Below are 14136 nucleotides of genomic sequence, written 5' to 3'. Positions count from 1 at the left end.
CGTCGGGACAGATGTCATCCACTCACTGGACAAAAGGCGCCTATGATACGTCAACACGTGGCACGACCCAACAAGTTTAAATGGGCCGGCCCAACTAGAGGCCCACAAGATTTTGCGGACCATAATGGGCCGACCCAGCTAAAGGCCCACGAAATTTGCGGACCATAATGGGCTGGCCCAGCTAAAGGCCCACAAGATTTTGCGGGCCATAATGGGCCAGCCCAGGTAAAGGCCCACAAGATTTTTTTGTGCCATAATGGGCCGGCCCAGGTAAAGGCCCACAAGATTCTTGCGGGTCATAATGGGCCGGCCCAGCTAAATGCCCACGAGATTTCACCGACATTAATGGGACGGCCCAACTGTAGGCCCACAAGATTTTGAGGACCCTAGTAGGCCGGCCCATTAACTGGCTGTCATATTTTGGGCCAAATGCCGGCCCATATTTGATCTGGTCCATTAATGGCCTGCCACGCTCCGGGCCTAATAGTGGCCCATATGAGATCCGACCCGTTAAAAGCCTACCATGTTCTGGGCCAAATTACGGCCCAGATCAGGTCCGGCCCTTTAAGAGGCTTTGGTCTCAATTATGGCCCATATCAGATTCGGCCCGTCAACTGGACACTATGCTTTTGGGCCCACTTCCTAAAGGCCCACTTAGTAATTTGGCCCGATATTAGTTTTGGCTGTTAAGGGCCCGTTTAACATTTCGGCCCTATATTAATTTCGGCCTGTTAAAAGTCTGTCATATTGTTGGGCCTAACTACGGCCCGGTTTGCATCCGGCCTGCTCGCAGCCGATATCTGATTGGGCCAAACAAGGACCCAGACAATTTTGGCCTGTTAAAAGCTCGTGATTTGATTCGCACAATCATGGGGCGGGGTTCATTTTGGGCTGCTGCCGGCCCATGAGCTGATCGACACGTTTCAGGCCCAACCTACATCGTGATTGCATGACGACCCGATTATGTACCATAATTTTATGGTTTGGCCGGTTTACTGCGAAGACAGGATATATATACAGTAAAATAACTGCATCATCATGAATAAGAAAAAACCTATACTATACAATAAAGAAACTATGGCATATTACATCCACTGGGCATCAAAGTTCGCCACTATGATAATAAAGCACAAGCAGACAGCAGATTACATACACTGGGCATCAAAGATCGCCACCAGTGCAAATAATCATGCCAACAAAATAATATACAAAACCAACAGAACTTCAATAGAGTTCAAGAAAGGTTAGCCCTGCTGGGGAGCTGCAGCGCAAGCAGCTAAGCAAGATGATGAGACTGCGCTTGTTCAACACTTATATCTTCCTCACTCTGAAAGATAAACAAGCAGACAGATGACAGGTTTTGCACATAAAAGTATCAGTGCTGACAATTCATCACATTTCTTACTAACGAATAAAGTGATACAGTTTAAATTTGGATTAACACAATATGGTATTGTTCAGGTCAAGACATGGCAGGAAATGACATTGTGAAGGAGTTGGCAGCTTCACGACACCACTGGATTACAGATCAAGAACTCATAAGTATCAATGGTTAGTGTGTTGTCAATTTATACCATTTCAGATTGGCAAATAAAGAGACGATTTAAATAATAGTAGAATGATATGACATTTTTCATAGTTAAGACATTGCAGAATATGACATTGTGCTGCAGTGGGTAGGTTAACCACACCAATGGATTGCAGATGAAGAACAGAAGCATACATGCAGTGCAAAAGAAGATCACTTGCTCTGTATAGTTTAATTTACATGGTATGAAGAAGGAACTTGGTTGTACAACTGAAAACTTAAATTGAGAAAGGACGAACTTTTGTTTATGAACTACATATAATAAACTTTAAACTAGCAATTTGATGCAAACACCAAAAATAAACAGCTGTTGCAGTCATGCCTAACCAAATATATACAACAAAGTTTGAAGGCTTGAGATGGACAAACTTATATTATAGGTGAAGACAGGCTCTATAAAGGCCTTGTCCATGCTGATGGGGGGGGGGCAATTCAAGAAGTTTACCACAGAATCTTCTTCAAAAGCATTGCCTTTATTCTACATTTTGTTAAGAGTAAATATAGATGTGATAATATACGAAAAAATGGAGAATATTTAAGATAAGATGAAGAGTGATGCTACATAACCAAGTAGCTATAAATGTAAGTGTAGCGATACAGGCAAAAGGTACAGCCAAGAGCAATGAATAGCTAAACTTCTTCAGTACCAACCTTATGGTAAGAGTAAATATAGATCTGATGTGTAGAAAATGGAGGGCAAAGAAAAATAAGCTGCAGAGTGATGGTACATGAACAACTACCTTTCATTATAAGTACACTGATAAAGGACAACATGTACTTACAAGAACAATGCAGAGCTAAAAAAACATTGGCATTGGATATATTCTACACTAATGTAACCATTCATACAGATCAGATAATTTGGAGCGAACAATTGATAAGCAAGCTATCATGCATATTATTGTCACATAATGAACCAGGTATGTATGCAAGTATAGTGATACAGGACAACAGGTACTAACAAGAGCAAAGCAGCGGGCATCATATTTGAGATATCCTGTCGTTCTTGTCAAGCCGGAATTCTTCTTCGAGCAGATTTCCTGCAAAAAAGATCCGTAAGGCACATGCGGAAAAGTAGAAGTTCAAATTGTCATGTGATTTCATAGACAGTACCTCATCCTGGGAACGAGACCAGTGCATAACAAGGTTTTTCCATTCAATGTTTTCTAAATTTAGCACAGGGGACTTCACCAAAAATTCGTTTATAGACTTGCCATCAAAGTGTGATTTCCTCAAGTAACACCGATACTGCTGCAATGCTTCCTTGAAAAGCACAAGCAAGCTTTGCTCATCATGACTATCCAGATTGACCCTCGCCTAGTTACAACAATGTAATGTAAATCATTGATGTGTTCAATCAGCAGAAAACAGGAAAATAATAGCCATGAATAATAGCACTTACACGTAAGTTGGATAGGAAGATGTGAAAATGGTGTTTGTCTTCACAATAATCTTCCCATGATGGGAATATATGCATGTAGTCCCTAACAACATTGAAAGCATTGTCTTTTAAACTGGGAATAAAAGGAATGGGGTTCCAATCTGCAGGAATTGACCGTCTTTGCAGTTGGGATAGGTCTTCGGCCGGTGGACTTGCTGTACTTTTTGCTGGAGTGGGATTTTTCTGTGGTACAGCTGGTGCTATGGCAAATGAAATCGGTATACCTTTTGCTGGAGTGCAGATCCTGTGTGGTGGGGCTAGTGGTGTGGCCAGTGAAGTATTGATATAGTCTGCTGGAGTCGGTCCTACGTTTTGTGTCACTGGTTGTACAGCCAATATAAGTGGGGTGCTGTCTGATTTCTCCGGCACCACCACATTTTTCAAGGACTTTGCTGGTGCTCCTTCAGGTTCGGCAATCACCCTCTTCCTTTTTGATGTCTGATGCACAAGAACAACATTTGAGTGGAAAAACATGGTATGATGATAGATGGAATATGTATTGATAATGGATGGGCATGGCATCTCGACATATATGATGAGTAAACTAAGCAGATGACGGTGCAACAAAGTAGAAGAAATGCAAGACAACATATGCAAGATACCCGCAATCAATAAAACATTGCCAAATTAGAACAGGCACCTTGATGGGTGAACAGGATAGGCCATCTGCCTTTGACTCCTCGAGGTTAGAATAGTCATTAGGATGATATTCTGAACAAGAATCAACAGGTGGGGAGCGTATGAGTTTCATTGCATCCAGAATGGCACTCAATGCCTTGGTGCCAATTTTGTAAGTCATTTCAGTGTTTAGCTTCAAGAGTGGACTGCTGCTAGTGCGACACAAAGCAGCTACACAGATCATAGTGTAGATATAACGGGAAAACCTTAAGCATCAGAGTAAAATCAGCAAAGTGGAACTTGCTGGAATATATGTGCTAGTATTGCCGGTACGGCTAGAAAGGCTTCGGATACCAGCTCTCTTCAAGTGAAGGTGCGGTACTGTTAATATCAATGTAACTCTCAAAGGCGACACAGCTCCCCGCATTTCCTTGCTATTCTTATAGGATTCAAGTGGGCAGGCCACTACAAATCCTATTCCTATGTTTACAAGATCCTACGAATCAAAGAGGCTCAAAGTGTCCATCACAACCGACCGTATAGACCTCTACACTGCAAATGTCCCTACTCATCTTCAGTACAAGGAACATACTGTACTACTATCATACTCCCTCCGTTCAACAATATAAGTCTTGGTAGAGATTTCCACTATGGATCACATACAAATGTATCCAGGTACATTTTAGAGTGTAGATTCACTCATTTTGCTCCATATGTAGTCCATGGTAGAATCTATACAAAGACTTGTATTTAGGAACGGAGATAGTACATATTAAAGAAGAACGGAAGAGGAACATGGTAAAGAAGAGCAAGCAGATTTTGGATAATAAAATGTTGGTTGCGCAGTGCCCACACATGATGAACCAAAGCGCATTAAGAATGCAACTCCTAGCTGTCTCTCGACCATTTCAGGCGGTTGGATGAAGATCCTATGTCTCCTAACCCTTCTTCTTCCTCGTCTCTGATTCTTCCCATACAGAACACCGCACGGGCCACCGGCCGGACCACCGGCCCCCACCATCTGTGTTCCTCTGCCACCCCCACCCCCACCCCACCCCAACCCCCACCTGCGTCGAGTTTTCTTCATTCAGCGAGGCCCCACAACCAGCTGAGCCCCTTCGATCGCACCGGCGAACTCCGGCGAGCTCTGAAAAATCGACCGACCCAATTTTGAAATTTAGTCTACTATGATTTAACTAGTGTGGAATATAAAAGGGGAAAACCATAAGCATTGCGAGTGTGGTGTTGAGCGTGCCATGGAGGATCTGAAGGTGCAAACCGAACAAAGGCAACTTCGCAACCAAGACAAGAAATCAGAGTAAAGCAGTGGCAATCTATTTTCTTGCTGCATAAATAAGTTGAGCAGATATGAAAGAGTACCGCCTCTGGTGCGGCGCCGTGTAGGCATCTGCTGAGAATTTGACGGTGCTGCGATAGCGATGGCTGTCGGCGGCGTGGAAGCAGATCTAGGAGGGTAGACGGTGGCAGCGGGGCGCGGTGGACGAGATGGTCGTAGGAGCGGCACCGGCAAGGTGGACGACGGCGGGGATGAAGCGAGAGGACATGATGCAAGGATCCCGGTCCGAAGCCGTGGATGAGAGAGGTCGATCTCTTGTAATGGATGTCGGCGTCGGGGTATCAGCTCTGGCATGGTGGAGGAGGACGACGGTGGATGGGGTGGTGGACGACGACGGACGGAGGAGGGTGGGGTGGAGAGGGTGTTTTGGCGCCCACGGAGTACGAATGGGGAAAAGGGAGGTAGAGAGGAAGGGGGGAACCATGTATTCAGGGTGCGCTTGTCTCAAATGTGAGGAAATTTACAAACTTAGCCCCCATTTCAAATTTCTACTACATCACAACAACACTAGTCGGTCGGGGATAGGACGGTAATCTCGCATACACCGAATATTTGCCGACGAGAGTTTGTTTTTGGCGCCCACCGTGTATGAATATGAATCGGGGAGGGAGTCGATTTCGGCCGAGGACACACTGTGTTTTGGCGCCCACCGTGTATGAATCCGGGCGAGAGGCGGTTACGTCACGTTTGGGTGAGATTACAAACCTACCCATATCGAAACCTATAGAAATCCAACATATAGGCTTTGTGTGGCAGGGATAGGCAGCAGTGATTTCCATCTCGCAGATTTTGGTTCCGAGCGGTTACTGCGACTTCCCCGCTTCATTCAAATTTTACAGAGTGCACGTTTACCGTGCCAACTCAATTCGAATCCCGTTTGTATTCTATTTTTTCGGGCGGGATCCATTTTCAATTGGAATTACATTCTATATACATCATTTTTATATATACTTTCAAAAGCACAACACCATTTATACATAAATATGGTTTACAAATGGCATGATCTCGGATTCATAAGGTTGTATCCATCAATTCGGATTTTCAAATATTTGAAACCACTTTATGTTGAAATTCAATGTATGCATTCCTCGCTAACTGTCTCCAATTAATGTGTGTTTCATGCGGGTTTTTTTACTTCTCAAACATGTATAGTGTGTTTCACACACGCAACATATAGTGTAATCCCGTTTAGACATTAATTTCATATAAACCATGCATTGTTTGTAATTGAAGAATCTATGGATCACCAATATTGATAAACTATATAACATTACACGTGTGCCCAAATTCAAATGAATATGCATGTTTGATACACCAATTTGCGTTATGATATTATCGATGTCGTGATCTCTAGTTTAAATATTTGAATCCCCTTTAATCCAGATATTTGTCTCATATAGCTATCACTCATGCTTATATAGGACTATCTCTCTGGACCTATACGCGTTCATCGTCTCTCAGGTATCTCTCGTGCTACCTGTATGTCGACAATGATCTTTTATCTTCGTAACACACCGACGGTACTCTCTCCCTCGACCTTCATCACTCTATCTCTCTCTAAGTATATCTTGCTCCCTGCTATGTGTCTCTAACTATGATTCTCCATGTGGAATCTCTTTCTCTCACACAAACACAAAACTTTGTCTCCCGGGGTCTCATTTATCTCTACTATTCCCATGTGTGCCACTCGCACACCCCTCATACATAGATGTCTTTCGCTCCTTAGATATGAGAACCTATGACTCTTCCTCATCAATATCTCTTTCTCACACACAAACACAAACTCTGTCTCCCAGGGTCTCATATTTCTCCAGTGTTCTCTTGTATGTCGCTCACACACACCCTCTCTCCCTAGAGATATCTTGCGTTCCCTCGTATGTCTCTCTAGCTATCACTCTCGTTGTGAAATATCTTTCTCTCTCGCAGACACAAAACTCCATCTCTCTGGATCTCATTTCTCTCTAATATCTGTTTGTATGTGACTCACACGCACCCTCTCTCTATCTCTCTCACACCCACACACATAACCCAGCTTTCTGATCCACTCGACTCCTGTCTCTAACGCACACTAGCTAGCATCTTTATCTTTCTATTTATCTGTTTCTCCATCAACGTTCTTTCTTGCCCTCACTCTTGATTCCTATCACGCACACTACATATGTTTCTCTCTACATGCAGTCAAGTGCCCTCTCACACACATATATAACTTCACCCTTTGAACCACCCGACGGTCATCTCCAACACCCAAACTAGCGGATGTCCCTCTAGCTAGCATCTCCATCTCTGTATCTATCTGTAGTTTTTCCGTCAACATTTCTTTCTCGCACGGAGTCTTGCTTCCTATCACCCACACTATATATGGCTCTCCATACATATGCATTTATAGGTTGGTCTCTTTTGCACAATCGTTGTGCCTCACTCCCTCTGCTCGCCATAGATGCATGCTCCAGCCCATGCCACTATCTCTTAAAGACAAAAACACATGCTCAATTGTCGGGACTTCTTCCATGCATTCTCACATGCATGCATATTGTCATACCGACCCGTCTCTCCCATGTCATTGATCTTATGACTTATGTCTTCTTTCTTTTATCTCGATCATGCGCGCGCGTGCACACACACATCCCACGTATACATGTATACCTCTCACACATGCACGTTCAAGGTCTCTATGTCTCCAGACGTAGTTAATTACCCTCAATCCTAACGCCACATCGAATCGTTCTCCTCTTTTGTGCACATAACTTCCGCCTAGATGGGTAAAACACACACTCACACTTAACAATCTCCTTCTAGCTACCCCCCCCCCCCGCCTCTCACTCTTCCCCTATATCCCCGAAACCAATAAGACCATCCCTTAGTTTAATTCCCGCCTACATGCACCATCGATATATAGTAGTCTTCCTCGGTGTCTCTCGAACAAACACGTTCTCTCGAAGTTGACTCCTCTCATGCATATAGGTCCTAATGCATTTTTCGAGGCTAACTTTGACCAAACGTTAGAGCAATAATATATGACATGCAACTTACACAAAGCATACCTTCAATTTTGTTTGTCAAAGGAGCTTCCAATAATATAATTTGCATAGTATACATCTCATGTGCTATTAATCTTGTCAATAGTCAAAGGTTGTCTTGAAAAACACATTAGGCCCTATATAGATGGAAGGAGGGAGTAGGTCCCATGCAAAAAATGAGAATAAAATTCAAACATCTGGGCATCGTGGCTCGGTCGATAACATTGAGAAACTTAGTTTTAAAATCATGAAACTTGGCATGGTGTCATGTCATGGTAGTACCATGTCGTGGTAAAAAAATTGGCCAAATAGGAACAAATTTTGGTATAAGCTTCTTGCAAATCGGAGCTTCTCTCAAGAAGGCTCGTGGTTCTGGGAGGGAACGTGTCACCTTTGTGTGCATAATTCAAATTTGAAATACAAGCACATGTTCCAGTGCACCAAAGTTGGTTGAAAAATCACATGTGTGTCCTCGGATAAATTTCTAGGTTCCATGCAAGAAATGGGAATGAAATTCAAAATTCTGGGCGTCGTGGCTGGGTTGGAAACATTGAGAAACTTAGTTTTTTAATTCTTGTAAATCCAAAACACGCATGAAAATAATGAAACTTGGCTTGGTGCCATGACATGGCACCAACATGTTGTGGTAAATTTGCAGTCCGATTTGCGAAGGCGCACACATTAACAATCAACAAAGTCATTTTGGAAGAAGTGTTGTCACGTTACAATCGGAAACACAAGTATTATTGAAACCGTGGGCGTTCTACTTACTAGTACCATTTACGTGCCGCCACGCATCCCCTTTTTTATTAGCTAGGAGGCGACGTGCAGGGTAGCTATTTGAGTATGAGAGGCGTGCGATCAGACCCCTGCGCGTGCTTATCGGGAGGAGAGCCCTTTGACCTCCATCTGCCATCCACCTCTCTCCCAAGGTCTCCATTAATGGCGCCCGAGCCTCTGTTTAATGGCGTGGCTATGTCTCACTCGACTGAGATTTAAGAGAGAGAAAAGAAAATCTGAAAGCACGGATCTTGATGTAAGATCTGACGGACCTATATAGCATCTACTGCGACTTATAGCAAGACTGATGAATATATAAGGATGATTAATTTTTTTTTGATCAAAGAAGGGCTTACCCCTTCCGATTTTCATTACTAAAAACCACCACAATTCACAAGAAGTTCAGCACAACTCCAGCCTAACATGAAGGACTAAAAGCTACCAGATTGAAATCGCAACATCCCAAGAGGCCAACAAAAGCCAAACATCCGTGCTAGAACCCAACATTTCACAACCGACGACACAATCCACATCCTAAACCGATTATTACACCAAAAGAAACCAGGAAACTAGTCTCCGCGGTGAGCGGCAATGAGCTCTTTCGTGTCCTCAAGACGCTGCTTGAGAACATCCACGGGTTCCTCCACCAGCATTTGGCGCTCGTTGTGGAGCATGCCATTCTCGTCCATAAGTTTCTTCAACAAGGCACTAGTCTCCTCCTGCAGGTCTGCACTTCAGACGATATTCTCCCTTAGCAGGTCGCGCTCGGCCCTCAGCCTCTCATTGCCCTCCCTTAGTTGCCGGATGACGCCGGTAGCCTATTCAAATGAGGCTACCATGTCGTCCTGCAACCTCGCCGAGCGGGAGATCTGATCTGTCTGGCTATGGACGATCGCATGCATGCGCCTGTAACAGTCGTCGCGTGCCCACGAGAAATTTTCCCAGGCTGCTGCGGCGTGGCGGGACATCTCTACTGCATTCGTGGCGCGGTGGGACATCTCTGCTGCTTCCGCGGCACGGCCGGACCAGTCTGCTGCATCGACGGCACGGCGGGACCTCCGTGCTGCTTCAGCGGCATGGCGGGACCTCTGTGCTGCTACTTCCGCGCGGCGGGACATGTCGGCTGCTCTCGTAGCGAGGCGGGACATCTCTCGTGCTTCCGCTTCCATGCTCGCCTCTCCCTGGTGGCAATCTCTCGACCCAGAACTCACGCTGGCCATGGCAGACGCAAGGGAAGGATGTTGAATGACTTGTTTGTTTTTGTGGATGAGGAGTTGAGGAGGAATGTGCAGTCATCTTGGCATACTAGTATTTATAACCGAGTACTAATACGCTCCTAAGTGGGAAATCGTTTAGGTTGTGATCGGTGTGAACAGGTTTGCAATTCAATATAGCATGGAGTAATTTGGAATGTGACGAGACGCAAGCTCAAAATTTATTGACGGTTCTAGTTTCGAAGTGCGGCAGTATTCCGGATGGATACTTCTTTTTCTACTCCCTCCTTTCCGGTTTTATAGGGCTTATCTCAAAATTTTAGTTTTTCCATTTTATAAGGCTCAATTTGGTTGTCCCCAACACATGTTCAGATTCCAAGGTGCATTAAATCATTGCATGCAAGTATTAAGAGAAAATTGACCAATGCATGTACTTTATGCATGCATGCATTGCAATTAATGCATTAAACCTATCTCTCGGGACTTCTCGCACGCACCATCGTGCCACCCACAAAAACTTGTACTCTGAGTTTAGTAGTACGTTATACAGGAAGAGAAGAGGTGCATGCACGCACTCGTCCTCTCACACACGCGTCTATTTTTTCTCGAGAAGGAGGATGATGACCCCCGGCCTCTGCATCTGGGAGTCACACACGCAAATTATTGAAATATATCAAGTGCAGTGCTTTGATGTGTCCTGTCAACTCGTACATCAACGAGAAGTTTGATTATCCTCTCCCTCGCGGACTTAACTGCACATGCCTTTGGCTGTATAACAGGTTGGCCACACATCTGTAGGGCCCACCTGTCATACACGCAAAGGCAGGAGCGTCCCTCCCTCGCCCATCAGCATGGTGGCTGGCAAGACTAGGAGAAGCTTTCGCTACACGCTCTCCCTCCCGCATGCGGTGGACATGCAGCAGTTCAATCGGTGTCAGATGGCCAGAAGCGTATTGTAGTACTCCTCCAGTGCAGTAGTATTCCATCATTGTTCGGCGAAGAGCCAAGCGTAGCCCGGACGCTCGTGTGGCAGTTTCATGTGTATAGTAGTCTAGGATAGCGTGTACCGTGCCTGTAAGCTTAAAATCGTTGGGGTCGGCTCCATGCTATGTGGCCGTCTCAAAGTTAAAAAAAATTAAAATAGTCTTCTGGCCCTACCCGAAAGCGACCGCGCGTACTGCCTGGGAAATGCTCCACCCTCAACTTTTAACTATGCGAAAACAGTTCGAGCTTGTTCGTTCTATATAAATACAGTACTTACTGTATTTATTCACCCGTGGGTTTGTTCAATGAATGGAGGGGCGGGGAGCACAACTGAACAATACTGTAGTACTACTAGTAGTAAGTAGGAGTCGTACAGTAGTCACCTTAAATAGAGAGTTTCTTTTCTTTAATGCCATGTACACAAATTGAAATGCTTGTTGTGGAGAGAAAAAAGATAATCACTCCACTATATATGGACGCAGGGGCCTGAGCGCTTGCTTTACTAGGGTTGCTCTCTTCATTCTCTCATCCTCTCCAGATATAAACAAGACAGCGGTAGCGACATTTTCTCTCTGCTCACCGCTGGTCACAGATCCGGTCGGATCCCTTCGGCCGGTGTGTGTAGAGGACTAAAAGGTGCATCGTTCACGCGGTCATCGCCGCCGAGCGAGGAAACCCACAACTGCCGGAGGGGCCCGATCCTCTGCCCGTGTCGTTCTCTCCGACACATGGCCGGCTCGGGAGGTCCTCCGACCCTTCTTCCTCCCTGTCGTATTGTCCGCAGATCCGACCTACCGCCGCCGACATCCCAGTGACCCACAGGTATAAGTTCTTCGAAAGCGGCCTTGCTCTACTGCCCCAGCTCCCCACGTGTCTGCATGTGCATCTTTTTCTACTCCCATCAGCTCTTCCAAAGCCACCTAAATTTTTAGTATTATTAGAGGTAAAGCTACTTCATGCATTCGAATCTAGGGCTTTGTTCAAACAACGAAGAAAGGGGATAAAGTTGTAGCATGAATCTAGGACTTGATTCAAAGAGGAAATAATATGGTGAAAGTAGTAGAGACCGGATACCCAACCAGTCTCTTGGTTGAAAAGGGAAATAATGAGAAAACACAGTACAAATTGGATAAGGAACAGATCTATTATTGGTTCAAAAAAGGATAGAAAGTGGCGGCTAGTGGACAAGTCAACAGAGTATGTCCAGGATTAGATTTGCTGCCATCACATAGTAAAAGGTCTCCAGGATTAGATTTGCTGCCCTCACATACTAAAAGGTCTCAGGATTAGATTTGCTGCCCTCACATAGTAAAAGGTCTCCAGGATTAGATTTGCTGCCCTCACATAGTACAATGGCACTCCTGTTGTTTCCCCAGTATGATAAGTAAGTTGCTCCTTTACGCTGCTGAGTGTCCTGGTTTCCTGTCCCCACGGTCCCATGCCCTTAAACCAACTCTTTAGCTGTTGTTGATTTACTATGTCTGGTAAACAAGCAATGCCACCATTAAAGTAATCTCATTGTTGATCGTAATGCTTCTGGTAACATGAAGCATCGCTGACGTTTTAAAATTTCTATTGTCCTTGCGTGATTGCCATGAACATAATTAAGATGCTTCTTTTCATTTTGTATATGTTTCGTATATTCTTATTGACCAGCAACTGTTTACTTTCTATCTTTTTGTGCAGATAGGGATATCCATTTCACCTTGTTCCTATTGTGACCTTTTGGTGAACTGCATAAAACACTTTTTTGGAATGAGTGTCTTGTGCAGTTCAACTAAAATGTCACGTGGGCAACATCTCTCAATTTTGGTGGAACTGCACAAAATGATGATTGGAGTTTCCAAAATCTCTGTCAAGTTCTGCTGGTAATCTCGTGCAACATTTTATTAGCCTTTGCAAGATGGAGCCGTCACTGTCACCACAATGGCACTTTATTTTAGTGGAACTGCACAAAAGGATAAGAAAATTATAGTTGCACCTTACATGAGCCGGACAACCAACCTTAATGTTCCTCAATTTTAGTGCAACTACTAAAGAAGAACCTGGCAGCTCACAAGAGCAAGTACTTCTTGCTAGCTGAATGATGCAACCTTTGCTTCATTTCAGGTGAACTGCAGAAAAAGGCGCATGAATTGAATCATGGAACTCCAGGCAGACCTCATCCAAGTAGAGCTGGAGGTTGAGTTCAAGGAGGCCGCCATTAAAGCGAAATCATGCTCTCATGTCTCCTTGTTTGTGCTGTGCAAACATGTTGTGCAAACAAGAATACTCAACTACAGATGTTGTGACGGTCAAGAGCATTCGCCAAGTTCTTCGATTGTATGACATGGCTATCCAAGATGGATTTAATCCCGATATTCACTTTATCAAAAGGCTCTAATGGGTTGGTTCTGAATCTTGCAAGCTGGGAATCAGTGAGATGTGTAGGCATCTTTGTTGTACTTATTATTTGGATCTTATTTGTTGGTTCTGAATCTTGCAAGCTGGGAATCAATGAGATGTGTAGGCATCTTTGTTGTACTTATTATTTGGATCTTATTTGTTGGTTCTGAATCTTGCAAGCTGGGAAACACGGCATGATGATGCAGAGGACAACAACCATAACAAACAGTTCAAACTCGGTAGTATTATCTTTTGTGGAAGTGCGACAAATGTGATGATCGTGTGCGTCTTGAGAATAATAATTCTAATTGTTGTGCATGTTGATCCTGTGGCACTGATAGAACGAGCGAATGCATTGCTTGTTTTAAGTACAAATTTCTATTAAAGCTAATTAAATTTAAGTAAAGTGACCACTAACTCCTGTTATTATAGTACCAATACAGACTCGCTCGTGAACCGACGTGTGGCTGAGGGTGCATCTTCTGCCGGCGTGCAACGGACGAGGGAGGGGTAGTAACTATTGTCGCCTGTACACACTCAGCTTACTGTTGAATCCAGTTCCCCAAGAGCTGAAAAACGAACTGCTGCCACCGCCTACACACTCGTTCACTCGAAGAGACTCCAATGGCGATCCGGGGGGTGAGCCTGTTGGATATGGACTTCAGCAAGGAGTTCCCCTTTGAGTTCGCCGTTCAGTCCTATGGCTGCACCAAGTTGAATGTGATGTAAACCAACGATACGGACTCGGTGAA

The sequence above is a fragment of the Triticum aestivum genome, chromosome 4A, assembly GCF_018294505.1.
Source record: "Triticum aestivum cultivar Chinese Spring chromosome 4A, IWGSC CS RefSeq v2.1, whole genome shotgun sequence".
NCBI lineage: Eukaryota > Viridiplantae > Streptophyta > Magnoliopsida > Poales > Poaceae > Triticum > Triticum aestivum.
This window is presented reverse-complemented; position numbering follows the sequence as displayed.